This window comes from Bos mutus, chromosome 1, assembly GCF_027580195.1.
Source record: "Bos mutus isolate GX-2022 chromosome 1, NWIPB_WYAK_1.1, whole genome shotgun sequence".
Lineage (NCBI taxonomy): Eukaryota > Metazoa > Chordata > Mammalia > Artiodactyla > Bovidae > Bos > Bos mutus.
This window is the reverse complement of record NC_091617.1, coordinates 44,379,211-44,406,452: the sequence shown is the minus strand read 5'-3', so window position 1 is coordinate 44,406,452 and position 27,242 is coordinate 44,379,211. Positions and strand designations below refer to the sequence as shown.

Genomic DNA, 27,242 nt, shown 5'->3' with positions numbered 1-27,242 from the left:
AAGCAAACACATCAGTTTGTTACCCCCCAAATTTGAGAATTAGACACTTTGACAAGTGTAAAAACATTAGTCTTGATCATATAAACCATAAGGAATTTAAAAATTTGCAAATATTCCTTCAACATACCCACTCTTTACTATTAATATAAAAAGTGTCTGGGAGCTATACATGTATCCCTACACGAATAGATACACTGTCCTTTATTTATTGAACATTAGAAGTAACATTTTATTTATCGTAATTTTTATCCTTGGTTATATAGATTGAAAATTTTGTTAATAATAAACATCCTTTCCTTATGAGGCAGAAGGCATCCTATCTTAAAGTGACAGAAGTCAGATTGCTAATGAAAAATATATGTAGAAAACTATAAAGAAAATTTCTAGCACAAATATATCAAGCTTTTATTGATTCACTAATGAGGGATGGTCAGGTGGAATAGGTACCCTTTTATTTGTTTCAACTCTTAAAACTTTTTTTTTTTTTTTTTTTCATTTATTTTATTTTATTTTATTTTTAAACTTTACAATATTGTATTAGTTTTGCCAAAGTTTAAAACTTCTTATTATGAAAAAATTCAAAGATATAAGAAGAAAGAAACCTATAATGACTCTTGTGTATAATGCTGCAACTTGAATATTGTCACTCTTTTGCTCATCATCTCTTTCCATGTAGTCCTCATATTTGCTCATATAGGTATTTTAAACCATAGCTAGATAGTATATTTGTATAGTCTTTAAGCACTTCAGTATGCATCTCTAACAGATAAAAATATTTTTAGTAATGTCTTACTTTTATCGTATTATAACAATAATCCCATTATATTGTTTTATGCCTAATCCATATTTAAATTTCTCTGGTCATCTTTAAAAATGCCCTCTTTGAGCTGTTTCTTTTTTTAATCAGGATCCTACATGGTTTACATGTTAGGGTTGACTGTTACCATATCATAAGTCAGTCCTCTCTCCCTTCTCTCTTTAAATGTCATTGATTTGCTGGAGAAATCTGATTATATATTCTGGTCCACATTCTGTATTTACCTGGCTGCTTCCATGTATTTTTGAACTGGTTCCTCTATCCTGGTATTTCCTGTGAAAGTTATTTTGATTTGGAGGCTGTATTAGATTTGGGTTAAGCATTTTCAGGAAAGAATACTTTATAGGTGGTATTATCTCCTAACAACTCACAAAAGAGGTATATAATGGCTGGTGTCATACTTAGTAATGTTAATACTGTTTGTTATGTTTAGGTGACCTCAGCCTGACCCTGCCGTTATAAAATTCATCAAATTTTCACTTAATGGTTTTAACATCTATTGATGGTCATGGCCCAGATCCATTATTTTATACAGAGGTTGTAAAATGGCAATTTGTACATTTTAGAAAGAATCTAATTCTATCATTCTTTTGCATTTTTTAACTGAAATTCTATATTAAAGAAGAATTTTCTTTTATTTACTTTTTCACTTTCCATATACAGTGTTTAGGAAATACAAGATACATTCTCATTGTAATATATTGATGCTTGGAAATCTGCAGTGTTGACCAATTATACTGTTGTTTATTTTATTATCAGTAAGAATGCATTAGTTATTTTTATTGATTTTCAAGATATTTGATAATGAGATTGTACAGGAGACAGGGATCAATACCATCCCAAGAAAAAGAAAGGCAAAAAGGAAAAATGGCTGTCTGAGGAGGCCTTACGAATAGCTGTGAAAAGAAGAGAAGTGAAAAGCAAAGGAGAAAAGTAAAGATATAAACATCTAAATGCAGACTTCCAAAGAATAGCAAGGAGAGTTAAGAAAGCCTTCCTCAGAGATCAATGCAAAGAAATAGAGGAAAACAACAGAATGGGAAAGACTAGAGATCTCTTCAAGAAAATTAGAGATACCAAGGGAATATTTCATACAAAGATGGGCTTGATAAAGGACAGAAATGCTATGGACCTAACAGAAGCAGAAGATATTAAGAAGAGGTGGCAAGAATACACAGAAGAACTGTACAAAAAAGATCTTCATGACCCAGATAATCACAATGGTGTGATCACTCACCTAGAGCCAGACATCCTGGAATGTGAAATCAAGTGGGCCTTAGAAAGCATCACTATGAACAAAGCTAGTGGAGGTGATGGAATTCCAGTGGAGCTATTTCAAATCCTGAAGATGATGCTGTGAAAGTGCTGCACTCAATATGCCAGGAAATTTGGAAAACTCAGCAGTGGCCACAGGACTGGAAAAAGTCAGTTTTCATTCCAATCCCAAAGAAAGGCAATGCCAAAGAATGCTCAAATTACCACACAGTTGCACTCATCTCACACACTAGCATAGTAATGCTCAAAATTCTCCAAGCCAGGCTTCACAGTATGTGAACTGTGAACTTCCAGATGCTCAAGGCTGGATTTAGAAAAGGCAGAAGAACCAGAGATTAAATTGCCAACATTTGCTGGATCATGGAAAAAGCAAGAGAGTTTCAGAAAAACATCTATTTCTGCTTTATTGACTATGCCAAAGCCTTTGACTGTGTGGATCACAATAAACTGTGGAACATTCTGAAAGAGATGGGAATACCAGACCACCTGACCTGCCTCTTGAGAAACCTATATGCAGGTCAGGAAGCAACAGTTAGAATTGGACATGAAACAACAGACTGGTTCCAAATAGGAAAAGGGAGTACGTCAAGGCTGTATATTGTCACCCTGCTTATTTAACTTATATGCAGAGTACATCATGAGAAACGCTGGGCTGGAAGAAGCACAAGCTGGAATCAAGATCGCTGGGAGAAATATCAACAACCTGAAATATGCAGATGACACCACCCTTATGGAAGAAAGTGAAGAGGAACTAAAAAGCCTCTTGATGAAAATGAAAGAGGAGAGTGAAAAAGTTGACTTAAAGCTCAACATTCAGAAAACAAAGATCATGGTATCTGGTCCCATCACTTCATGGGAAATAGATGGGGAAACAGTGGAAACAGTGTCAGACTTTATTTTTCTGGGCTCCAAAATCACTGCAGATGGTGACTGCAGCCATGAAATTAAAAGATGCTTACTCCTTGGAAGAAAAGTTATGACCCACCTAGACAGCATATTCAAAAGCAGAGGCATTACTTTGCCAACAGAGGTCTGTCTAGTCAAGGCTATGGTTTTTCCAGTGGTCATGTATGGATGTGAGAGTTGGACTGTGAAGAAAGCTGAGTGCCGAAGAACTGATGCTTTTGAACTGTGGTGTTGGAGAAGACTTGAGAGTCCCTTGGACTGAAGGAGATCCAACCAGTCCATTCTGAAGGAGATCAGCCCTGGGTGTTCTTTGGAAGGAATGATGCTAAAGCTGAAACTCCAGTACTTTGGCACCTCATGCGAAGAGTTGACTCATTGGAAAAGACTCTGATGCTGGGAGGGATTGGGGGCAGGAGGAGAAGGGGACAACAGAGAATGAGATGGCTGGATGGCATCACTGACTTGATGGACGTGAGTCTGAGTGAACTCTGGGAGATGGTGATGGACAGGGAGGCCTGGCGTGCTACGATTCATGGGGTTGCAAACAGTCGGACACAGCTGAGCGACTGAACTGAACTGAATGATTTTTAATCATTATATCACTTATCCATCCCTTACAATTATTCTCACTGTCATTTAAATATGGTTGATTGTTTAACCTTGGTTCACTATTAAACTGTGAACTTTTAAAGTTTATGTCTTTTTCTTTGGTCATTCATACCAGAATGACCTACATTGAGTAGACAGGCAATAAATATTTGTGGCACTGAAATCTGAACAGAGTCAAGTCTGTGTAGAATATTTAGGCTGGAGGAGGCTATGAGAGATTGTCTAGTCTGGGCTCTTGTCATCAGGCTAGTATATAACTAAGCCATCCAGGTATATAAAACATCACTGTGTTTCTTATAGATCTTTAAGCACAGTGATTCCCAAACTTCTCCTGGAAGGCTATTCTAAGCAGAATTTTTAAAACTCTTAATTTATCCTTTAGATTGATATGTTCTTTTTGTTTATTTTCTTTCTCTTCTAGTATGCTGGTGGAAGATGAAAAACATTCTTCCGAGATATTTACTTTTCCATCTTTCTTTATGCCAAGGAATCTGTGTGCTTCTGTTTTTATTACTTCAAAACAGATTTGCATTTCCAAATTAAATGTTATTATCTGGTTGCTTAAATTGCTTATAGTCTTTTTTTAATGATTATGGTTGTATTAATGGCTCATAAATGGTTAAGCATCAGCATATTAGTTTTCAACTGCCACTCTAACAGATTACCACAAACGTGGTGGCTTAAAACATCATAAATTAATTACCTTACATTTGTATAAGGTACATCTACCTGGGAGTAGTGACTTCTGATGTGCAGCACTGTTGGGAAACTCTTTAGAGATTTTTTGTCTCTTTCTGCAGCTGGCAAATGAATTCTTTCCCACCTAGTAGTAGCAGTGCAGTGTTAGTCATGTCCAACTCTTTGTGACCCCATGGATGTAACCTGCCAGGCTCCTCTGTCCATGAAATTCTCCAGGCAAGAATACTGGAGTGGGTTACCATTCCCTTCTCCAGGGGATCTTCTCGACCCAGGGATCAAACCTGGGTCTCCTGCATTACAGGCAGATTCTTTACCATCTGAGCCACCAGGGAAGCCTTTGCAGAAGAGGTTGCTGGTACCGTCTGCCAGGTCAGTGGTGGATTCATGTATTTTGTGGATAGTTAAGGAACATCTGGGCTTCCCAAGTGGCACTAGTGGTAAAGAACCCACTTGGCAAAGCAGGATATGTAAGAGACTCAGGTTTGATCCCTGGGTTGGGAAGATCCCCTGGGGGAGGACATGGCAACCCACTCCAGTAATCTTGCCTGGAGAATCCCATGGACAGAGGAGCCTAGTGGGCTGCAGCCCATGGGGTTGCAAAGAGTCACCCATGACTGAGCACCTGCACAGTTCTGTATGTGAGAAGCCCAATGTGGGTCTCTCTTGGCTAAAGTCAAGGTTGTGGCGAGGGCTGCATTCCCTTCTGGAGGCTCTGAAGGGAAAATCTGTTTCTGTTTTTGCAGTTTCTAGAGGGGCCCACTTTTCCTTTTTTACCTTTAAATCTAAAAATATGATACAAATGATTATATAAACAAAACAGAGACAGACTCACAGATACAGAGAACAAACTAGTGGTTTGTGAAGCAACAGAATTGGACATGGAACAACAGACTGGTTCCAAATAGGAAAAGGAGTACGTCAAGGATGTATATTTTCACTCTGCTTATTTAACGTATATGCAGAGTACATCATGAGAAATGCTGGGCTGGAAGAAGCACAAGCTGGAATCAAGATTGCCGGGAGAAATGTCAATAACCTCAGATATGCAGATGACACCACCCTGATGGCAGAAAGTGAAGAGGAACTCAAAAGCCTCTTGATGAAAATGAAAGAGGAGAGTGAAAAAGTTGGCTTAAAGCTCAACATTCAGAAAACAAAGATCATGGCATCCGGTCCCATCACTTCATGGCAAATAGATGGGGAAACAGTGGAAACAGTGTCAGACTTTATTTTTCTGGGCTCCAAAATCACTGCAGATGGTGACTGCAGCCATGAAATTAAAAGATGCTTACTCCTTGGAAGGAAAGTTATGACCCACCTAGACAGCATATTCAAAAGCAGAGACATTACTTTGCCAGCAAAGGTCCGTCTAGTCAAGGCTATGGTTTTTCCAGTGGTCATGTATGGATGTGAGAGTTGGACTGTGAAGAAGGCTGAGTGCTGAAGAATTGATGCTTTTGAACTGTGGTGTTGGAGAAGACTCTTGAGAGTCCCTTGGACTGCACGGAGATCCAACCAGTCCATTCTGAAGGAGATCAGCCCTGGGATTTCTTTGGAAGGAATGATGCTAAAGCTGAAACTCCAGTACTTTGGCCACCTCATGCGAAGAGTTGACTCATTGGAAAAGACTCTGATGCTCGGAAGGATTGGGGGCAAGAGGAGAAGGGGATGACAGAGGATGAGATGGCTGGATGGCATCACTGACTTGATGGACATGAGTCTCAGTGAACTCCGGGAGATGGTGATGGACAGGGAGGCCTGGCGTGCTGCGATTCATGGGGTCGCAGAGAGTCGGACACTGAGAGACTGATCTTCTCTGAGGGGTTACCAATAGCGAAAGGGAATGGGGAAGGGGCAAGGAATGAGGAGATACAAACTATTATATATAAAATTGAAAAGCAACAAATATGTATCATACAACATGGGAAATATAACCATTATTTTATAATAACTTTTAATGGAGTATATAATCTTTAAAAATACTGAATTACTGTGCTGTACACTTGAAACTAATATAATAGTCAAACTCTCCTACAATTTAAAAAATCCAGCAACATTGGGTCAAGCATTACTCACACCACATTGCTCTGATCTCTTTGGGCTCCTTCCACTTTTAAGGATCTGGATAATCACGATAGTGTGATCACTGACCTAGAGCCAGACATCCTGGAATGTGAAGTCAAGCGGGCCTTAGAAAGCATCACTATGAACAAAGCTAGTGGAGGTGATGGAATCCCAGTTGAGCTATTCCAAATGCTGAAAGATGATGCTGTGAAAGTGCTACACTCAATATGCCAGCAAATTTGGAAAACTCAGCAGTGGCCACAGGACTGGAAAAGGTCAGTTTTCATTCCAATCCCAAAGAAAGGCAATGCCAAAGAATGCTCAAACTATGGCACAATTGCACTCATCTCACACGCTAGTAAAGTAATGCTCAAAATTCTCCAAGCCAGCCTTCAGCAATATGTGAACCGTGAACTTCCTGATGTTCAAGCTGGTTTTAGAAAAGGCAGAGGAACCAGAGATCAAATTGCCAACATCCACTGGATCGTGGAAAAAGCAAGAGAATTCCAGAAAAACATCTATTTCTGCTTTATTGACTATGCCAAAGCCTTTGACTGTGTGGATCACAATAAACTGTGGAAAATTCTGAAAGAGATGGGAATGCCAGATGACCTGATCTGCCTCTTGAGAAATTTGTATGCAGGTCAGGAAGCAAGAGTTAGAACTGGACATGGAACAAGAGACTGGTTCCAAATAGGAAAAGGAGTTTGTCAAGGCTGTATATTGTCACCCTGTTTATTTAAATTATATGCAGAGTACATCATGAGAAACGCTGGACTGGAGGAAGCACAAGCTGGAGTTAAGATTGCCAGGAGAAATATCAATAACCTCAGATATGCAGATGACACCACCCTTATGGCAGAAAGTGAAGAGGAACTCAAAAGCCTCTTGATGAAAGTGAAAGTGGAGAGTGAAAAAGTTGGCTTAAAGCTCAACATTCAGAAAACAAAGATCATGGCATCCGGTCCCATCACTTCATGGCAAATAGATGGGGAAACAGTGGAAACAGTGTCAGACTTTATTTTTCTGGGCTCCAAAATCACTGCAGATGGTGACTGCAGCCATGAAATTAAAAGATGCTTACTCCTTGGAAGAAAAGTTATGACCCACCTAGACAGCATATTCAAAAGCAGAGACATTACTTTGCCAGCAAAGGTTCATGTAGTCAAGGCTATGGTTTTTCCAGTGGTCATGTATGGATGTGAGAGTTGGACTGTGAAGAAGGCTGAACACTGAAGAACTGATGCTTTTGAACTGTGGTGTTGGAGAAGACTCTTGAGAGTCCCTTGGACTGCACGGAGATCCAACCAGTCCATTCTGAAGATCAGCCCTGGGATTTCTTTGGAAGGACTGATGCTAAAGCTGAAACTCCAGTACTTTGGCCACCTCATGCGAAGAGTTGACTCATTGGAAAAGACTCTGATGCTGGGAAGGATTGGGGGCAGGAGGAGAAGGGGATGACAGAGGATGAGATGGCTGGATGGCATCACTGACTCGATGGACGTGAGACTCAGTGAACTCTGGGAGTTGCTGATGGACAGGGAGCCCTGGCGTGCTGCGATTCATGGGTCGCAAAGAGTCGGACACGACTGAGCGACTGATCTGATGATTATATTGAGCCCACCTGGATAATCTAGGCTACTCTCCATATTTTAAATGGATCTACATTCTTCATTGTACCTGAAACCCTAATTCTCCTTTATCATGTAACCTAAGATATTCACAGGTTCTGAAGAGGAGGATGTGGGCAATCCTGGAGGGCCATTATTCTCCATGGCACAAACTGTATGTTTCAAATTTGTTTCTCTATTCCCTTTCTGTTACCATTTTAGAGTATGATCTTTCTCAATTCTGCTCATCTGTAAAACAGTAATGAAGTCTATTTTTCACAGATGTGCTGTGGGCGTGTTAGTAGATTAATGATCATAAAGAGATGAGTTGAAATCCCTTGGGTGCAAGTTGCATGAGCAAAGAATTTTTATTTCTTTGTGTAAAAAAAGCACCACTTACATCCCCTCTTCTTACTTTATTCTGTAAGAGGATAGTAGTATTTCTTCAGTTGCACCAACTATACCCAAACATTGTAACTTACTTTTGTTTTCAAAACAAATATTACATGCCATTTTGTCTGACCCGTTCCGCTTCTTGAAGTGTTTAAGATCTCACCACTGAAATGAGAAATGGTTGATTATTCAGAAATATTGAAGTTAACATTTAATGATATGTGGACTAAATAATCATCTTTAACCATTTCTACTTTTATTTTAATATGTATCTAGTATTGACAAAGGTATTTTCAAAGTAATGTTCTGGTCTTATATGTAAAACTAAAAAACATAAAAAAATATTCCCTTTTGCTATTTATGAAACTTCTGTAAAACTTGTACTTCTGTAGGATCTTCTAAGATTTTTGTAGACTAATTGGAGCAGAAGAAAAAGGAGTGTTTTCCCAGATGAATATTAATAACTATTACTGGCTTTGAGTCTTGCAATGATGTGATAAAACATGATTCTCATATAATAGATATGAGGTTCCCATATCCTTTTTTCCCACATCATCAATGCTCTCATTCTGGCTTACATATCCAGTTTTCGCTTTGTTACTTTGTGTTCAGCTGTTGGTAATTTTGCAAATGTCCAAAAATGTAAAAATCAGAATGTTTTTACATTGAATCTTTATAGACTCATACTTTATGATGTTCTCTTGACCTCTGAAAATATGTTAATCAGTGTCACCTGGCAAGGAAAAAGTTATATTCCACCAATCTTGTAGAGCAGGTTAAGGAGTTATTTTAGTGTCCTTACTACAAAAAATAAAAAGCTTAAATTGGAAAAAAAATCACATATTTATCACTACTAGGAATTCTGATTAAAAGATTTCTTTCAACTAGGTGTTAGGACTCCAAAGGGATTTGAGGGCAAATTTCTTAACCCCCGCTATTCTCACAGCTGCTAACCCTTACATTAACTTCCCTAAAGAGAATGAGTTTTTCATGCTCAGACTCACAGTCTTGCCTGTAGCCCCTCAGAGTGATTCCTGCACCAGGGTGGATGCGCTGAGATGGTCTGCCTTGGAAGGAGCCTGCACCAAAATGCTAACATCTGCATTTAAGGAAAGATCCTTCTCTGCCTGGAGAGGCAGCATGATGTGGGGAAAGAATAGGTATGTTTTCAGTGAGACAGGCCTGGGTTCAAACTCAACCCAGTTACTTACTATGGAGTAGTTCTGGCTAAGCCACTTAATTTGTCTCAGTCAGTTCATTTTTTTCATCTATAAAATACGTTATGAATACTTCAGAATTGGTGATGGACAGGGAAGCCTGGCATGCTGTGATTTGTGGGGTCGCAAAGAGTCGGACATGACTGAGTGACTGAACCGAACATAAAGGTATGTTTTATAATTGTTTATAATTGTCGGTTGCTGTTACAACAAACTGAGTGGTCTTGGATAATTTACCTAACCTTTTTGGGCTTTGTGTAAGATCTCTGGGGTAGATTGCTTTAGCAGACTGTCAGTGACTTAAAAGAAGTAACCATACTCATCCGTTTAACTGCAACGAAGTGTTTCCTTGGAAGGGATAGATCCCCAAATGGACTAAGAAACACAATAGGCAGCAAAATCTAGGACTGTGGCACAGAACACTTGGAGCACACATGACTGTCTTCCGTAGTCAGGTCATCTTTTAGTCATTACTGGGGGGAGTTCCTATTCAGTGACTTTGAGTCCTCAGGTAACTCTCAAGAGTTTCACAGCTGTGGCCTCTCAAGGAGAAGGTAAATCCTCACAAGATACAGTTGAAAGGGTTTGGTATTCCAAGATTTCAATTTTCTAATCTGTCTTACTCTAAGAAAGCAATTTTAAGCAGGAAAGTAGAAAGAATTTTGACCCGTCTTACTAAATATAGATCAAATTAAGAGCCTATCCCTGTTTCGTTTACTTTAACTGATGGTAGTTTTATCTTAAGTTTTATCAGTTCCTTATTTTGACATTTCTTTCTTGCTTTTATTTCACTGGGGAAATTTTTGTTTAAATTTTTGAATAAAATTTATTTACAGTGGTTCAGAAATGAATATCAATTATATGTTTATATGTGTAATTTATATTCCTGTAGATATTAACACCCTTTACAAGTTTTACCTTTAATTTTTACGTTTGTATAGAAAGCAATAGAAAATGCACAATTTTCTGTCATCATTGCAACCCTTAGAACTTCAGTTGTCTTTTTTTCTCTGTATAAAAATATTAACATGTGGTCTATTCATTTTTATGGAAGTGGGATGAAATACAAAATAATAGAGATTGCTACTATTCATTATATGGAAGGATAAATACTGCTGCTGCTGCTAAGTCGCTTTAGCCCTGTCCGACTCTGTGTGACCCCACAGACGGCAGCCCATCAGGCTCCCCCATACCTGGGTAAATGGAAGGATAAATACTACCTAATGACAAAAAAGAAGTGAATATTTATTGTGGAAAGTGCCACCAGAAAGTTGATGGTGGATTCACTGAATAAAAATACCTGGAGGTTGAAAATAATTGAAGGAATTATTTAAGGACTTAATTAAGCTGAAAAATAGCTAGTGAAAGGAGCAAGGTAAACTAACCAGAGGAAAAGATACACGGTCTGCCATTGGAACCAGCTCAGTTCCTATCTTCTCTGGCAGAATCCTTAGAGAATTAGCAAGAAGGTTGAGCAGAGAGCACAGCATAGCAACAGCAGTGAATACAAGATAGTCCCAAAATACAGATGAAAGATATGATAGTTGTGGAGGAGTAGGTAATGGTATTAATGTCCTTTTACACATAAGGAAACTGAACCTCTAAGAGCTTCAAGTAAACTTCCAAATGCATCAAAGCTGGTAAATGGCACCAGTGTTTGAATTCAGGAAGTCTGGTTTGAGAACCTGAGCTCTGAAGCACTGTAGTTTTATCTGTTGTTCTACAGTGGAAAGTCTACATAAGAACCTGATTTGTTCCTTCTATAATGCTCTTTATTTATTAGAATGTTCTTTAAACAGTAAGGGCTTCCCTGGTGGCTCAGACAGTAAAGAATCTGCCTGCAAGGCAGGAGACGGGGATTCGATTCCTGGGGCAAGAAGATTCCCTGTAGAAGGAAATGGCAACCCACTCCACTATTCTTGTCTGGAGAATTACATGGACATGGAGAGGAACCTGGCAATCTACAGTCCATGGTGTCACAAAGAGTTAGACACAACTGAGCAGCTAACACTGTAAACAGTAAGCAGAAATGTCTTGTATCGTGGAAGGAGCCATTAGATCCTTAAGGCTCATTAAGATTTAAATGAGTTAAAATCTGTGAAGTAGTTGCTACGTCCACAAAACTTGTTCTTTTCTACCCATTCCACCGCCACCATCACCATCTTTCTTTATTGTGAGTTGCCCATCTGTGAAGCCCTACTGCCTCTACTCTCCACAAGGCCATATCTGCCCAAGGAAGTCAATATTTTTGTCTCTCTCCATGAATATCCTAGAGGCTAAGCATTTTCCTTGACCGTTATTCTTAATAAACTGCTATTTGTTTTTATTTTGGGGAGTCTTGTCTATTCCCAGACCCTTCCCAAATAGAAAATTCTGAAGAGGTAAGGACACTGGAAGCCTCAGATTTCTTTCTCACATCCAATGGGTTGTCATAATTTAGAAGCACAGTGAATGAATGAATTGGTGAGAGGAAAGGGAGAGACCCAGGAATCTGAAATAGCTATGGGTCTCATTTAGATGGATTTTTCTCTTTTGTTTAAACTGTTTTCAAAATGTCATCTAATTCTCATTTGGTTCTTTCTCTGGAAATGATTTTTACCACTGGGAAGTATTTGGCTTTAAATCGTCAAGATTAACCCAGATTTTTCATTAAAACAATAGGAATCTCAGAATCACTTGATTTTCCTCCAAGGTGCAAAATTTAGCAGAACTTGAGTAAGCTTCAAAGGGGAATTTTTTAAAGAGGTTGGCCTAGTGGGTACCAATTTCTTAATAAATTTTATGGCACCACCAAAATAATTCACCATGAGTTCATACCAGAAAAGCCTTGTTTGAGAATAGATGCCCATTTCACCTGTTTTGATAAAGATAACATCTTTTCAAGGTTCTGTTTTTTCTATTGGATTCAGTGTTTCCATGGTCTTCCTGGCCTCACCAAACAGTAGATAAACTGTCTCCAAATTTATCTTTTCTTGGAAATACAATAAAAGAAACTCAATATTCCAATATAAAGCACAATTTTTTCCCAATGTATTGCATAATGCACTGAGACCAAAATCTAACTTTTACTTAGTTTATTCTTAATTATATCTAGAAGGGTTCTGCAAAACAGCTTATGGCCCTTTGGCATGAGTCAAAGGTATGCACTGTCCCAGACTTACTGCAAAAGGCTTGTTGATGAGAAGTGGATTTAATTAGAAAGACAGCTGCTAATAGGGTAAATTAACAGGTTATCTGGAACAGATATAAGATAATATTTAGACTTTATAATTTATTTTTCCTAAATTTCCATATTTTCCATTATAATTTCCATCTCAAAACCAAAGACTGCCATCAAATCCTAATTTCCTAACTACTCCTAATTTTACTATCCCAGGACACAATACTCTCTGTCACATGCCTGTCTTGTCTGAAGCACTATGCTGTGAACACCAGCATTTAGTCACATTCAGGTCTAGGTTGTTCCATTTTCATTATTTTGCTTTTGTTTGCACTAGTCATATTTTAGCAGCTAACTAGGAGAAGGCAGTGGCACCCCACTCCAGTATTCTTGCCTGGAAAATCCCATGGACGGAGGAGCCTTGTAGGCTGTAGTCCATGGGGTCACTAAGAGTCAGACACGACTGAGCGACTTCACTTTCACTTTTCACTTTCCTGCATTGGAGAAGGAAATGGCAACCCACTCCAGTGTTCTTGCCTGGTGAATCCTAGGGACGGGGGAGCCTGGTGGGCTGCCGTATATGGGGTCGCACACAGTCGGACACGACTGAAGCGACTTAGCAGCAGCAGCAGCAGCAGTGAATAGCTCAGGGTGAGAGCTGACTCTCACCATCCCCCATGTACTCCATGATCAGGGTCAGTAGATCCGTGGGTGTAACAGCTGACTGTCCAGAGTCTGCTGGGAGTTTGCTGGGCAAGTCTCCCAGTTAACACAGTACAGTAAACTCTCTTTGCGTAGGGTGGAAATCTCTAGGAGAAAAATGAAATTATTCAACTGGCTTACAGTATTGACTCTACCCTATTTCTCAGACCAGGTTATGGCTTACATCTGCTTTTGTGGCCTAAGTATTAATAGTGCTCCCGTTTCTTTCAAAAGTGTCCCAGTTTAGTTGAAAAGTTATAGCTTAGTACACATGTGGGTGAAAGCCTTGAACTCATAGCATCATCCCCTAGTCTTTTATTGCCTGATTCCAAGCTAATAGGTCTGCCTTTTCTCTACCACTGGGGATACTCCTCAAGACGAAGATACTCCCCCAGACTGGCATTCATTTCATTTATCAGGCTGAGTGCACAGTAGCTGCTCACCAAATGCTGGATTGGAAGTTCTCACCAACCCATGAGCTTATACTTTAATGTCGTTGGGGAGCTACAATGTGTTGGGCCAAGGGCTTTACAGAAAGAGTCATTGACTCCTCACCGCAGCCCCTTGATGCAGGTACTATTAGCATCCTCTTCTTCCCATTGAAGAGTAAATCCCTGAGAAGTGAAGAAAGCTACATGTGGCAGGCTGGCTGCAGAGCCCCTGCATTTGACTACCATGCTGTACTGCCTTCCCCCACGACACTTAAGTATTCTGTGACCTTTGAACTCTATGTACAAACTCATCTCCTGGGAATTATTCCTGACCCCTCACCCTCACATGATGATGCTGACTAGAGGATTTGAAAAGAAAGAAGACACCTTGCTGATTTGATGGCCCTGGCTTCCATCTGATAGTGAACGTGACCTAGCTTTGTTATTTGAAAGGACAATATCCAAATAAAGTTGTGATTATTTGGTCATATTTCCTGTAGAGATGATATGGGCAAAGTGATGAATTCACTGGAAAGTGTGTGTGTGCAGGATGTCCATCCAGGGCAAGTCCTTGCTAAACATTAAATGAGTTCACAGACAACACCCTACACTAAATTTCTCTGTGGGGTGCACGTATAAAGCACAGGCAGGAAAAAACTACTGGCGATGAAGTCAGCAATGTTAATGTCTAACAGGTCTCTAAACTGGGATGCGTGCTCGCTGTGGTGGCAAATAGTACGAGAAATGGTCTAAGTATTTGTTTCCAGTGTCAGGGTGAGAATTTGTCAGAGCTTGCAAGTGAGGCAGGGTTAGCCTGGGACATGCTGAATGAGCAGCTCCAGACTGAAAGCTATGACGACAGGAAATGCAGGACTGCTTGGTCCATCCAGGCTGTGGTGTGAATTGAGGGTGGAGGGGGAGGGGAGACCTGGCTTTCTGGGCATGTGACCAGTGGACTATGAGGAGCCCTGCATTGAAGTTTAGTGCTTTGCTGTCACGGAAACTTTAGTAGGTTTACCTTTTGTTTGATTTTGTCAGTCAGGTGGGATGGGACAATGGAATGTGTGCTGAGGGCTTGGTGCCTGGGCTCTTCTCTTGCCTCCTACTCCCTCCCCTAATTTGGTTCTCAGCTGCCTGGTCCCCCTGCAGCCCTGCCTCTTCCCAACTCCACTTAGCAACTACTGCTGCCTCCGCCTTCTTCTTCAGGCACTTGGGTGTGGATGTGGGGCCTGGTAGACACCCTCTCTTGGTGACATCTGGCAGGGCAGGCTGGCAACAGTCCTAGCTGGCAGTGCCACGGTGCATCAGCGGGTGCTTTCACTTCTGTCAGCTTCCTTCCCACCCCCATTCAGGTACATGGTCTGTCCCAGGACTGAGGTCACAGTCCCTTGGGGTCTGTGGGTTCCGATGGCAGCCCTGCAGGAAAGGGAGATTGGCTGTCTTGCCCTGGGGGCTGAATGGGGAAGCAATAAGGTGCTCTGATGCTGAGGCTGCCTCTGTTTGGAAAAGATCCCAGGCAGTCAAGAGAGAGGGGATAGGGGAGGTGAGGGTCTGCACTCCTTTGCAGAGCAACATTAAATAACCAATAAATACCATGAACGGTCGAGGCAGAGTATATGAGAGAAAGGAAATGTTTTATATTTCAGTGTGTTTAATGTTTTATATTTTGGTGTGTTTAATGTCTTTAACAGGGAGTCCTACCTTTTGATTTTGCATTGAATGGGGCCATAGAGTATATAGTCAACTCTGGGCGAAGTGTGTATTTTCAATAGCTTTGCCTCCCCAAACTCACAGAGAAACTGGAAGAAAAAGTTTCCAGGAATGTCTTCCATGTTGAAGTGTGTCTTTGAAATGTTTGCAAAAAGGGTGCATCTTTACATCCAGGCAAAAAACTGAAGAGCGAAGGAGCGTGGTGGAGCCTTTGGGGTCCACATTTCAATGTTTAGGAAAAGCTCTCTTTCTCCCTCAAACCTCTTCCTTCCCCCTACTCCTTCTCCACATCCTCTCTTCCCATCAAAGCTGATCTCTCTTATTTAGAGGCTTCACTCGGCAGCACAGAGATGAGGGGCTGCTGCTTACTGCTGCTATCATTTCTGAACAATTCCTCTTGTAATGTACATGTCAACATGAGCTGTCAGCTCCCTTCTATGGTCTTTGACAGAACATTATAGAATCCCACCAGTGGTGGATGCTCCTAGTCGTTTTGCCTTGGTAGTTGCTCTGTGATCCAGAGTGGCTGAGCCTTTTATGGATCATTTAACCATCACCATTGCGCCCCCTGCTTGGGTGCCAAGGCCCTTGGACTGTCTCTTTAGGGCCAAAAGGAGCCAAAGCTGCCTCGGAGCAGGCAGTTTGTTTTGCAGAATACAAGGCATAACAGAATGTTTTGTCAATATGGGTACTGGCTTATTTTCCAACTGATTCCCAACATTTAACAGGAATAATGACTGAACAGTAATTAGTAGAATTTGCTTTAAATTTTGGCTTAGATTATTTTTCAGGTGAAAGAAAGATAAGGATTATTATTACACACAAAGCCATGTGCTTTTTATAGCAAAGAACTTCAAAGGAAAAAGTCAGTTCTACGGATAGATTCATCAAAGACAAATTCAGCAATTGGGAGTTTACCAGCTTTTCAAAAGATAATTTGCTTTTGCTGATAGCTATTCCCCAGACTTATAATTGCTTTTCCTTTCTTCCCAAAAAGCAGAAACTTCCATCTTTACTCTAGCCCCAGGCAATAAAGGGATAGAGAAATAGATTCATTCATTTGCTCAGAAAATATTTGCTGTGCCATTGCTATGTTTCCAGGTACAGAAATGAACAAAGTATAAACTGAGTCTTGAGGCAGATCCCACGTGATCCTCAGCCCATGTTTTCTCACAGAGGCTTTGTAGCAGTGGTGGTTTAGTCGCTGTCCGTGTCTGACTCTTAACAGAGGCTTAGAAATGCTCTAAAAGATGGACGACTTCTATCTGTGATGATTCATATTTCTATAGATGTTCATTTTTATGGGCCTCTCTGGTGGCTCAGATAGTAAAGCATCTGCCTGCAATGCAGGAGACACAGGTTCAATTTCTGGGTTGAGAAGATCCCCTGGAGAAAGGAATGGTGACTCACTCTAGTATTCTTGCCTGGGAAATCCCATGGACACAGGAGCCTGGTGGGCTACAGTCCATGGGGTCCCAAAGAGTTGAACACAACTGAGCAGCTAACACACACAAGGGCAAGGTGCTAGTAATCTACTTAGTGACTTATTAAAAATAGCTAAACTTCTGTGTTCATAATCTCAGTAAGCATAGTAGATTTAAAGCAGTACTGACATTACTTATAAGTACTGTCTTCTATGTGGATTTCTGGTTTCCATGAGGCTTTGCGAAGCTGTGACTTAGTGTGTGCCCAAGAAGACACTGTGTTAAGTTGCTTCAGTCATGTCCGAGTATTTGCAACCCGTGGAATGTAGCCCGCCAGGCTCTTCTGTCCATGGGATTCTCCACTGGAGAATACTGCAGTGGGTTGCCATTTCCTTCTCCAGGGGATCTTCCCGACCCTGGGATCAAATCTGAGTCTCTTTTGTCTCCTGCAGAATTTCCCCAATGTTCCAGAAAAAAATGTCCCATTAGTGTTTTTCCAGAAGGGACACTGAACTTCCTGAAAGAACATCAGTGATACTCCTGAGTTGGTCAAGACTATTAATGGCCACTGCTATAGCTTGTTGCTGCTGCTGCTGCTGCTAAGTCGCTTCAGTTGTGTCCGACTCTGTGCGACCCCATAGACAGCAGCCCACCAGGCTCTGCCGTCCCTGAGATTCTCCAGGCAAGAACACTGGAGTGGGTTACCATTTCCTTCTCTAATGCAGGAAAGTGAAAAGTGAAAGTGAAGTCGCTCATTATTTTAGGGTTACTTAATAATCACGAGTGTGTTTTGTGGCCAGCTTCCTTCACATTACTCTTTGGAAGGACACATCTGTTACATCAGTGATATTTGAGCTTCTCATTTTCTAGTATCCAGGCTTCAGGATGGATATGGACTTTGGCTCACATGCAAATCATTTGTACCCCATTGCTGAAAGCTGTAGGCTAGTGTGGTATCAATTTGCTATTGTTATTTTGTCCCAGGAATGTGAGGATGGGTGGGGATAGAAGCAAGGTTAGTAACAGAACTGAAATTTACAACTGCTGATAGTGACCTTACAAGGACTGAGTAGACAAGTAGCATTTTACTATCTTTCTACCCTCTACCCCCTCACCAAACTACACCCCTTTTTCAATGAGACTGCCCTCTTCCAGCCCCCCTTTAAGGACCAATAGGTGAGGGAACAGTGTCTGCAGCCGAGACAGAACCACAGTGCCAGGGCCCCCCTTGAAGCTCAGTTTGCTTCTTCCCAGCATGAGCACACTTAAGATTGCTTTGTTTCAGATCTGACTAGTAGTGCTTGAGTGGAACTCTCTGCCTGAACTTAAAACACAGGGAGGCTTTTCAAGGGCATTTTTCAAGTAGACATTACTCAGTGTTGATGAAAGAAGGCATGGGAGCTGTCTGCCAAATTTTAAAAGCTAAAGGGAATACTTAAATTTGGGTTGTACCCACCCAGGTCAGATTACAGCTAAGTGTGGCATGTAGACACTTGCAGATGTGGAGAAAAACTGATAATATTTCTTTATGGAGAGTTCCATGACTGTAGATTTTTTTTTCCCCAGGTTTTGTGGATGAAGTTATTCTTAATAGGAGTCTTAGGATGTGCCACATTGATTTCTTATAAAATAGTTACTTTGTTTCATCAAATTCTAAATTACTTCTAACCATAAATGATAGCACTGTTTTATATAAATGGACTGCAGTCTACCAGGCTCCTCCATCCACGGGATTTTCCAGGCAAGAGTACTGGAATGGGGTGCCATTGCCTTCTCCGAATAAAGAATGAAGCTGCTGATTAATGACACTGCTTTTGCATCCCTTGAGGCTTATGAAGGAGCTTCCTTTTACCAGGATACATAAAGGTTTACTTTTTGTAAAAAGAGATGATTTTGTTTTTTAATAAATTCTTTGTTAGAATAGCTTTAAATTAAAGAAAAGTTACAAATGTAATAGAATTTCTGTTTACTTGACATCCAGTTTCTCCTATTCTTCACATATTGTATTAGCATGGTGCATTTGTCACAACTAATCAACCAATATTGATACATAATTAGCGTACGTCCCCACATGATCTGATCTCCTTTGTTTTAACCAAAGACCTTGCTCCGTTCCAAGGTCCCATGCAGGATACCACACTACGTCTAGTCAAGTCTACCATAGGCTCAGTCTCCCAGGCTTTCCTTCGTTTTGATGACCTTAATGGTTTGGAGGAGTTGTGGTTAGGTGTTTTGTAGAATATCTTTCATTTTAGTTTCATCTAATGTTTTTTCTCATGTTTAGACTGGGTCTTGGGGGAGAAAGATCTATTATTGAAAAAATTAAAAGGAAAATAAGCAAGAGAAAAGTTAAATTCCTGCTAAATATTCTTCACCTTGGGAGTCCAACTCTTCAGCCTCACCCTTCAACTCAGTTATCTGTAGCTTTGTTTTTCCACTACAGGACTCCATGCCAGCATCAATAGTGATAAGATTGTGTCTTGTAAACACTGTACCCTTGCTTTCCTTATGAATTACTGACCCTCTTCTGCCATTTTGGAAGCTGTCACTTTCTTGACTTTCCTGGAAGGTGTCAGGCAGTGACAGCAAGGACCCAACTGTCCCTGGTCAATGTCCCATGCCACTGACTGTAAAATGCATTTGAGAGATTTTAAAAGTAGAGGAGTGGAGGAGAGGATTATGTGTTAGAATGAAAGAAGTTCTGGTATTCTGAACTTTTAATATGCCTGCAAAAACTGTTGTATATTGAATATGGTCAAATTGCCATTTGGGGTTCAGATACCGTCTCCAAGTCAAATTTAAACCAGTCAACTCCCACTTGCTAGATTAGGAAGAAATGGAATATATTTTCCTCAGGACTCTATTGCTGCTCCCACAGGTTTCAGAATCCCAAGGAGCTGGTATAGTCCCACTGGTGGCCCATCCATCACCCACATGCCATGTGGCTTCATTCCATTCATGGCCACCTCGCCTGTAGTAAGCCCTGCTGGGGCTGCTCTCCCACTGGCATGTCAGGAGTCTGCTGGCCAAAACTCCCACATGGGGGCGCACAGCTGCTCAGAGGAGACTCCTCTGTGAACAGGCCTCTGGATCAGTGCCTCGGATACTCCTTGGTGGGTTTCCAGGGCAGCAGCTCAAGGGTCTCATTCTCCAGGCAGAAGCATTCCTAAGACTCCATCTCTCTCAGGGGAGCACGAGAAGATTTCAGCCTCCACTGGGGATGCAGAAGAAGTTGTCTCTCCCCATCTCTGGGGATGAAATGAGGATTAAGCCTTGGTGTTCTTTTTATACCTCCAAATCACATTAGAAACAATCTGCCTTTCTTTGATTTGCTAAGCAAAAATTTAGTTACTGACAAAAGGTGTTTATGAACTGTCTCTAACAGCCTCAGAGTTACTTGGAATTTCATTTTGATCTTGAAACTTCTCTCTGGGCCTTGAAGAATGCCTGACATGATGTCTACCTTCCCTGAGTGGTTCCCAAGGGACCCAGATCTTTAAAGCATATTAGTGACAGCAGCAGGTCCTGGGCCTCTCCTGCCAGAGTAAAGCCTGCTTGCCCTCCATGGATCAGGACTCTCACAGGAGGCTTGCCAGCCAGCTGCCACTAGCTTAGAGAGAAGGTAGCTCTCTGTACCTTATGATTTCAGGGACAGAGGACAGGATTTCAGTTAGTAAGGGCACTGGGCCGAAAGATTCCCCCCATTGGTTGTGGACGCCCTGTGTGTATTTAGTAGAGGACATACACGTGTCTTTTATGTAATTAAAACAGAACAGGTCATAAGTGGGGGTACTGTGTTAATATGAATTCACTCATGCTAAGTTGTAAATAGTTGCTTTGTGATCCTCTCAAGAACAAATGAAAATAAGACTGATGAGGACAAGCACATTCGCTAAAGACATCTTGAAGCGGGACATGGACATAGACGTTTGTGTCTGGGGTCTTCGTGAGCAAGTTTGTTCTAACTCACAATTCTTGTTGGTTTTAGGTGTAACTATGCCAGTAATTCTTCTAATCCACTGACTCGTTTTGTTTATTCCTACATCACTGGAGTAAAAGAACATGAAATATAGTTGGTTACATCATTCTTTGTTTATTTACCTCATCCACGTCTCAGGTACTCAGTAAAAATACTGAAGCAGGTTATAAAAATAAAATCATGGTGTAATACTTAAAAATATTTAGTAATAAAAGGGACAATAATGAGGGTTGAATGTTCTGATAAGGCTCAGGAGAGTTAATCAACAGAAATGTATGTTTAGGGTCCTGTGTATTTAAAAAATGTGGTTCAGATATTTTATTATAATTTATCATATTGAAGAGGTATTCCATTGAATCCATATTAATCAAGAATTGATGTCAAATTTTGTCAAATGTCTTTTCTGCACTTGTGGAAATCGATGCTTTTTTTCTCTTTACATTACATTCCTGGAATAAACTACACTTGGCTATAACATATTATTGTATTATATGCTGCCAGCTTCTGCTTGTCAACATCTTTTATAGGATTTTTTTGCATTGATATTTGTGGGCAAATATTGTTAAAGAAAAACTATTCAGTGACACTTGTTCAAGATGTTAAGGAAGACTTTATTGACAGGGGAGGGGGCTCTCATGATAGATGTAGGGACCACCACAGTGGGGTCTTGTAGTGAGGGACAGAGGTTGGGCTCAACTCCAAACATAACAAGGGCAGCACAGGAATTCTAGCTACAGAGCTTCCCAGGTGGGACTAGTGATAAAGAACCTACCTGCCAATGCAAGAGATTCTATCCCTGGGTCAGGAAGATCCCCTGGAGGAGGCCATGGCAATTCTCTCCAGTATTACTGCCTGAAAAATCCCATGGACAGAAGGAACCTGGCGGGCTACAGTCTATGGGATCACAAAGGGTCAGACACAACTGAAGTAACAGTGTGTACACATTCTAGCTACTAAGCAGAGTGGGAGGAAATGGATGGAAAGTTACTAAAAGGAAGCATAAGCAGTCAGGAAGGATTCTGGCTCAACTGACCTCCCAGGGTTCTTGATGAAGGCAGGCCAGGGTGACCAGATATCATCTATAAGATGGTGGAGGATGAGGAATTTGGATACCAAGTGTGATGAACCATGGAAGATGGGGCATTCTGGCTAAACTATCTCAGGATTCCTGCTCAAATTGGACAATGTATAAATGAACACAGAAGCCCAAAAGTCAGAGCCTAGTGGAGCAAGAGCTCATAAGAGTCTGATTAGAGTTTAGTCGAGCAAGAGAATCTTTGCCAGGATAGTGTGCAGTTTTATTTTTTGTGAAATTTTTGCATTTTAAAACTTTTCCTTGTTTTAAAAACTTAGTTTTGAACTTCTTGCTTTTAAAATATGTTCTCAGAACTCTTTGGACACAAAATTCACCTTTTAAGAAATCATCATCATGATTTGTTTTTGTTTAGTCGCTAAGTCGTGTCTGACTCTTTTGTGACCCCATGGACTACAGCACGCCAGGCTTCTCTGACCATGGAATTTTCCAGGCAAGAATACTGGAATGGTTGCCATTTCCTTCTCCAGGGGATCGTCCCAGACCAGGGGTCGAACCTATGTCTCCTGCATTGGCAGGCAGATTCTTTGCCACTGAGCCACGTGGAAAGCCCACCATCATCATAATAGCTAACATTAAATTAGGACTTTGTGTGCATAAACATAACTAAAAACTCTATGAGCCCAGGTACTATGATTTTTCCCATTATGTACATGATGAACTGGGTGCACTGATGTTAAATATTTTTCCTTGTGCTAGCAACTAGCTGAGCAGGATTTGATTGCAGGCTCCAGGGTCCATGCTGTTATGCTCAAAAATTTAGTTTGTCATGAAACCGAATTGTTTACCAAAAAGAGGCAGGGGTAAATATACTATTTTGTTCAGGTCCATTACCTGATTTCCTTTAGGATCACCCTGGTTTATTTTATGTTTCTTTTGTGGAAACTTGCATGGCAGGGAAAAACTCACTATAACAGCATTCTAAAGCAGTGTGGCTTGCAGTGCTGCTGCTGCTGCTAAGTCGCTTCAGTCGTGTCCGACTCTGTGCGACCCCATAGATGGCAGCCCACCAGGCTCCCCCGTTCCTGGGATTCTCCAGGCAAGAACACTGGAGTGGGCTTGCAGTGCAGATGTCCCTAAATAAAAATGTGAGAATTAGGATGTTTTAAGTAGAGTGATTATGGAAGGGGTATTTGCATTACCAAAAAATCTAGGACTTTATAAAAGATTTCAATAATAGATTTCCTTAAGCAGGAAGCTGTCCTTATCCTCTACCACAAGGCATTCAAAATATGAAGCAAATTAGATTTAATTAGTCTGCAGCATGGTATAGACTTAAAAATCATCAGAAATGGAAAGTTTGTCAAGTTAACTGCATTCTATACAAATTAAAATGTCTTAATAATGTGTATTCTCTAAATAAGGAAGTAGTTGATTTGGGGCATGTGTTGCCAAAATTTCTGATCAGGGTACAGTGTATGTATTTCCAGACTGCTGCATATCCATAAAGAACTTCATAGTGAGGAACAGAAACAGAAATCGTGTTTTCCAGTTGTTCTGTTTTTCCATGTCTGTATTCCCAACTGATTGCAAAGACTGCTGAAATACATGGATTTGGAAGTTTCTTATGAGCAGCGAGAGCCAGCCTATGCACCCAAGTCCCAACATCTGTTCTAATTTGTAACTGGCTGTGACAGCCTATGCTTTATGCAGAATGACTGTGATCATAACCAAAATTACTTTTAAATTGCTCATGTAACCATATGGCTTCTCTGCATGTTGTTTTTCTAGTATTTCAGGTCTCTTTTAAAATGACTGAGGCATAGTTGAACTAACATGTATCAAAGAAGGAAATTAAAGGCTAACTCTAACAGACTCTGTCACGTTGAGAACAGTTTAAGAAAAATGGGATTTAGCTTTCTTTTCCTAGAAGTGAGTTCAGCGACTTATTAAAAGGACATTTTGTGGACAAGATTAAGAGAGCTACATAATTTGCAGGGCCAAGTACAAAATAAAAACACAGGGTCCATGGTTCAAAAATCAGAAAAAAAAATATCATTAAAGGTACTAAAATATAAAGTTTTTTTCCTTCCTTCTACAGTTTCTCTCTCTACTTGTTTTGATGCTATTTTATTTGCTACTTCAGGTCATTTAAGTCAAGAAAAATTAAGAGTTTAAATTACTAGCCTTTCTTTATATAATGCAAAGCTCGTTTTAAAGGCAGATGTAAGAGCCTTTAGGCTTCCCAGGCAGTGTTAGTGGTAAGGAACTTGTCTGCCAATGCAAAAGTCATAAGAGACACAAGTTCAATCCCTCGGTCAGGAAGGTCCCCTGGAGGAGGGCGTGGCAACCCACTCCAATATTCTTGCCTGGAGAATGCCATGGACAGAAGAGCCTGGCAGGCTACAGTCCATGGGGTCGCAAAGAGTCAGCCATGGCTGAAGTGACCTAGCACTTCACGCATGTGAGAATCTTTAACTCCTGAGGAGAATCACTGAAGTGACACAGTATGTATCTTGTAATTCCTATATGCATGTGTACTTTATTCTTGCCACACTAGTGGAAATGCACAGAGCTCAACTTTTGATACATGCACATTTTACTAATACTCTCTTCCTTCCACTTACTGCTGAGTGAAGGAGAACTGAGAAGAGGAAGCAGAGGTTTCTCCAGCTTTCCCTTTCCCTCTGTCTTCTAACTTTCATTGTCAGTGGCTGGTTCATACAGGGAAGGAACATGAATAAGTAAGCACATGATAGGATTCCTTGGTCAGTTTTGTTTCTTAAAATGTCATTCCCTTCTTTCTGCATTTGAAGCAAGTTCTGGTTCAAATGGACAGTGTAACCTCACAAGGCCGTGAGTGTCCCTTCCACAGTCCCTTACTGAGTCGTAGATGTAATACGCTTAACCTTATTTGGCCTTTGGCTCTCAATGGACTCCCACATGTCACCGGCCCTTTGGAATGCTAATGGTCACCTAGAATGCTCTATGTGGATAGAAAGAAGTGCAGACAGGCATTATTGTTTGTCTTCTCTGCTCATGCTCTATTATCCCATTGGACGACTTACGAAAGATGAATTCAAAGATAAACGTATTAAGAATTCCAAGACAGCGAAAGCAGGATATTAAACCAAGCAAGGGATCCTTCTGAGCTTGGTTCCCTATGTGACTGTACATGTTGCCCATGAGGCTGACCCAGCCCCAGTGACCTCATCTACAAACTGAGGTGAGAATGGTGCTTGTTCCGGTAGCATTGCCATGAGGAGTAATTAAATTGTGAATATAACAGCACATAGAAAGTACTCAATACTCAGTAGTTTCTTAATACTCATATTGTGCACTATGGACCATAGCCTGCCAGGCTCCTCTGTTCATGGGATTCTCCAGGCAAGAATACTGGAGTAGGTTGCCATGCCCTCCTCCAGGCCATCTTCCCGACTCAGGGATCAAACCCAGGTCTCGTATGTCTCCTGTATTGGCAGGTGGATTCTTTTGGCAATGGTGGTTCCCATTTGGCAGTGGGCCTGGGAAGACCACTTATATTGCTGTATGTCACAAATAAAAATCAGGAAATGGTTATTATATTCCTACTAGAAACCTTGACTTAGGTTGAACTTTCTTTATATAAGTTCCACTAAGCAAGATATGCTTTCAAACACATGAGACTCTGAAACCCTGCTTTGTCTGTGAATGCTCGTTTATCTGTGTTGCAGTCTTTAGGCACCAATGTGATCAATGAGCAAAGCCCTGAGGTCAGTTCAAGAGGTTATCTGGTTAACCTATTTGCGGTGGTAATTACTGCAGCAGGTTATAGCAAATAGAGCCATGTGAGACGTCCAGGAAAAAGACAAAGGCTTGAGTTATTGAATGTGATTGAATGCCAGGTTGTCTCTGGCTGAAAATGAGGTCAGCCCCATAAAGCCTTGGGCAGAGAAGGCCTCTGTTCCAAACACATGGAGAGGAGATGTTTGAATGAAAACAAACCAAGACTGACGATAGCATCCCGATGAAGTTCAGTGTAGAATGAGTTCCAGGATCCAAAGTTACTGAAAAACTATTGTAGATAATACCCATCAATCAATCAATTAATCCAATAGAGCTGCTTATAAAATGCTAATTTTTAAATGCCTGAAGTGTATTTGGCTTATGTATACAGTGTATAAACCAACCATTCATCTTGGAAACATTAATTTAAAAAATTATTTGATAAATTTTCAAATGTGTTGGTTGATTGAGTTCAACCTTGATTGAGTTAGCACTTATTTATTGTCTAAATATCATTTTACTTCAAAACTAATTTTTTTTTTATTTGTTTACTGTCCACAATTTTCAGTGTTAAAAAAAATTGTTCAAATGTAGTTGGTTTACAATGTTGTGTTTAATTTCTGCTATACAGCAAAGTGACTCAGTTATACATATATATTCTTTTTAATATTCTTTTCTATATGGTTTATCATAGGATATTGAATATAATTCCCTGTACTATCTGGTAGGACCCTTTTGTTACTGTTCAGTAAGTTTCAACAAATATACCTGTGTAACCTAAAATTATCAAGATACTAGCCCACAAATTCCCTGCAACAAAACCTAAATATTTTAAAGAGATTTTCTATTTCCCATCAGTATATTTATGTGGTAATTATACCAACTTAAATTGCGACTTTGTTTTAAAATTTTTTGTGAAAATGATTGGCTGTGATAACAGGTTGAAAAATTATGCAAACAGGATAAAAAAAATAGGTAGGATATTATGGAGAATATTCAGATACCCAGGAAATGAGCAGTTTCAGATCAGTCAACAGTTGAGACTTGTGTGTCCTGTGCAAGTATGATTTTCCTTCTCTGATTTTGAAGCACCATTCTGATCCTCTAAGAGTAGGATTACAGATGAGACATGATCTGATTTAAAAAAAAAAATCTTTGCAGAGAAAAGGACTATCGAAAATGTGGCATGAAATCTGTGTCCCTAACATGATTCTTTTAAGACTTCTCCCCCATTCCTGTCCATGAGGTTTTGAAAATCTGTATTTAATTTTCACTTTAAAAACTTAATGGCCTGAACTATCAGAAGAAGTATGAACTTTCCGAATGCCTGAGCCCTCTCACCCGGTGGTTCTGTGGTTACAGTGACTAAGGCTGGGGAACACTGAGTCAGGAATGGGTGTGCTGTCATGAAGGCTGCTTGTTCACAAAGAATCTTACTGATAAATAAT

General features: G+C 40.4%; 1 protein-coding gene across 30 annotated transcripts in view; it reads left to right on the top strand.

The window, feature by feature from the left end:
• Window positions 1-27,242, top strand: part of ABI3BP (ABI family member 3 binding protein) — a 301,574-nt gene that overhangs the window by 81,659 nt on the left and 192,673 nt on the right. The window lies entirely within an intron of this gene.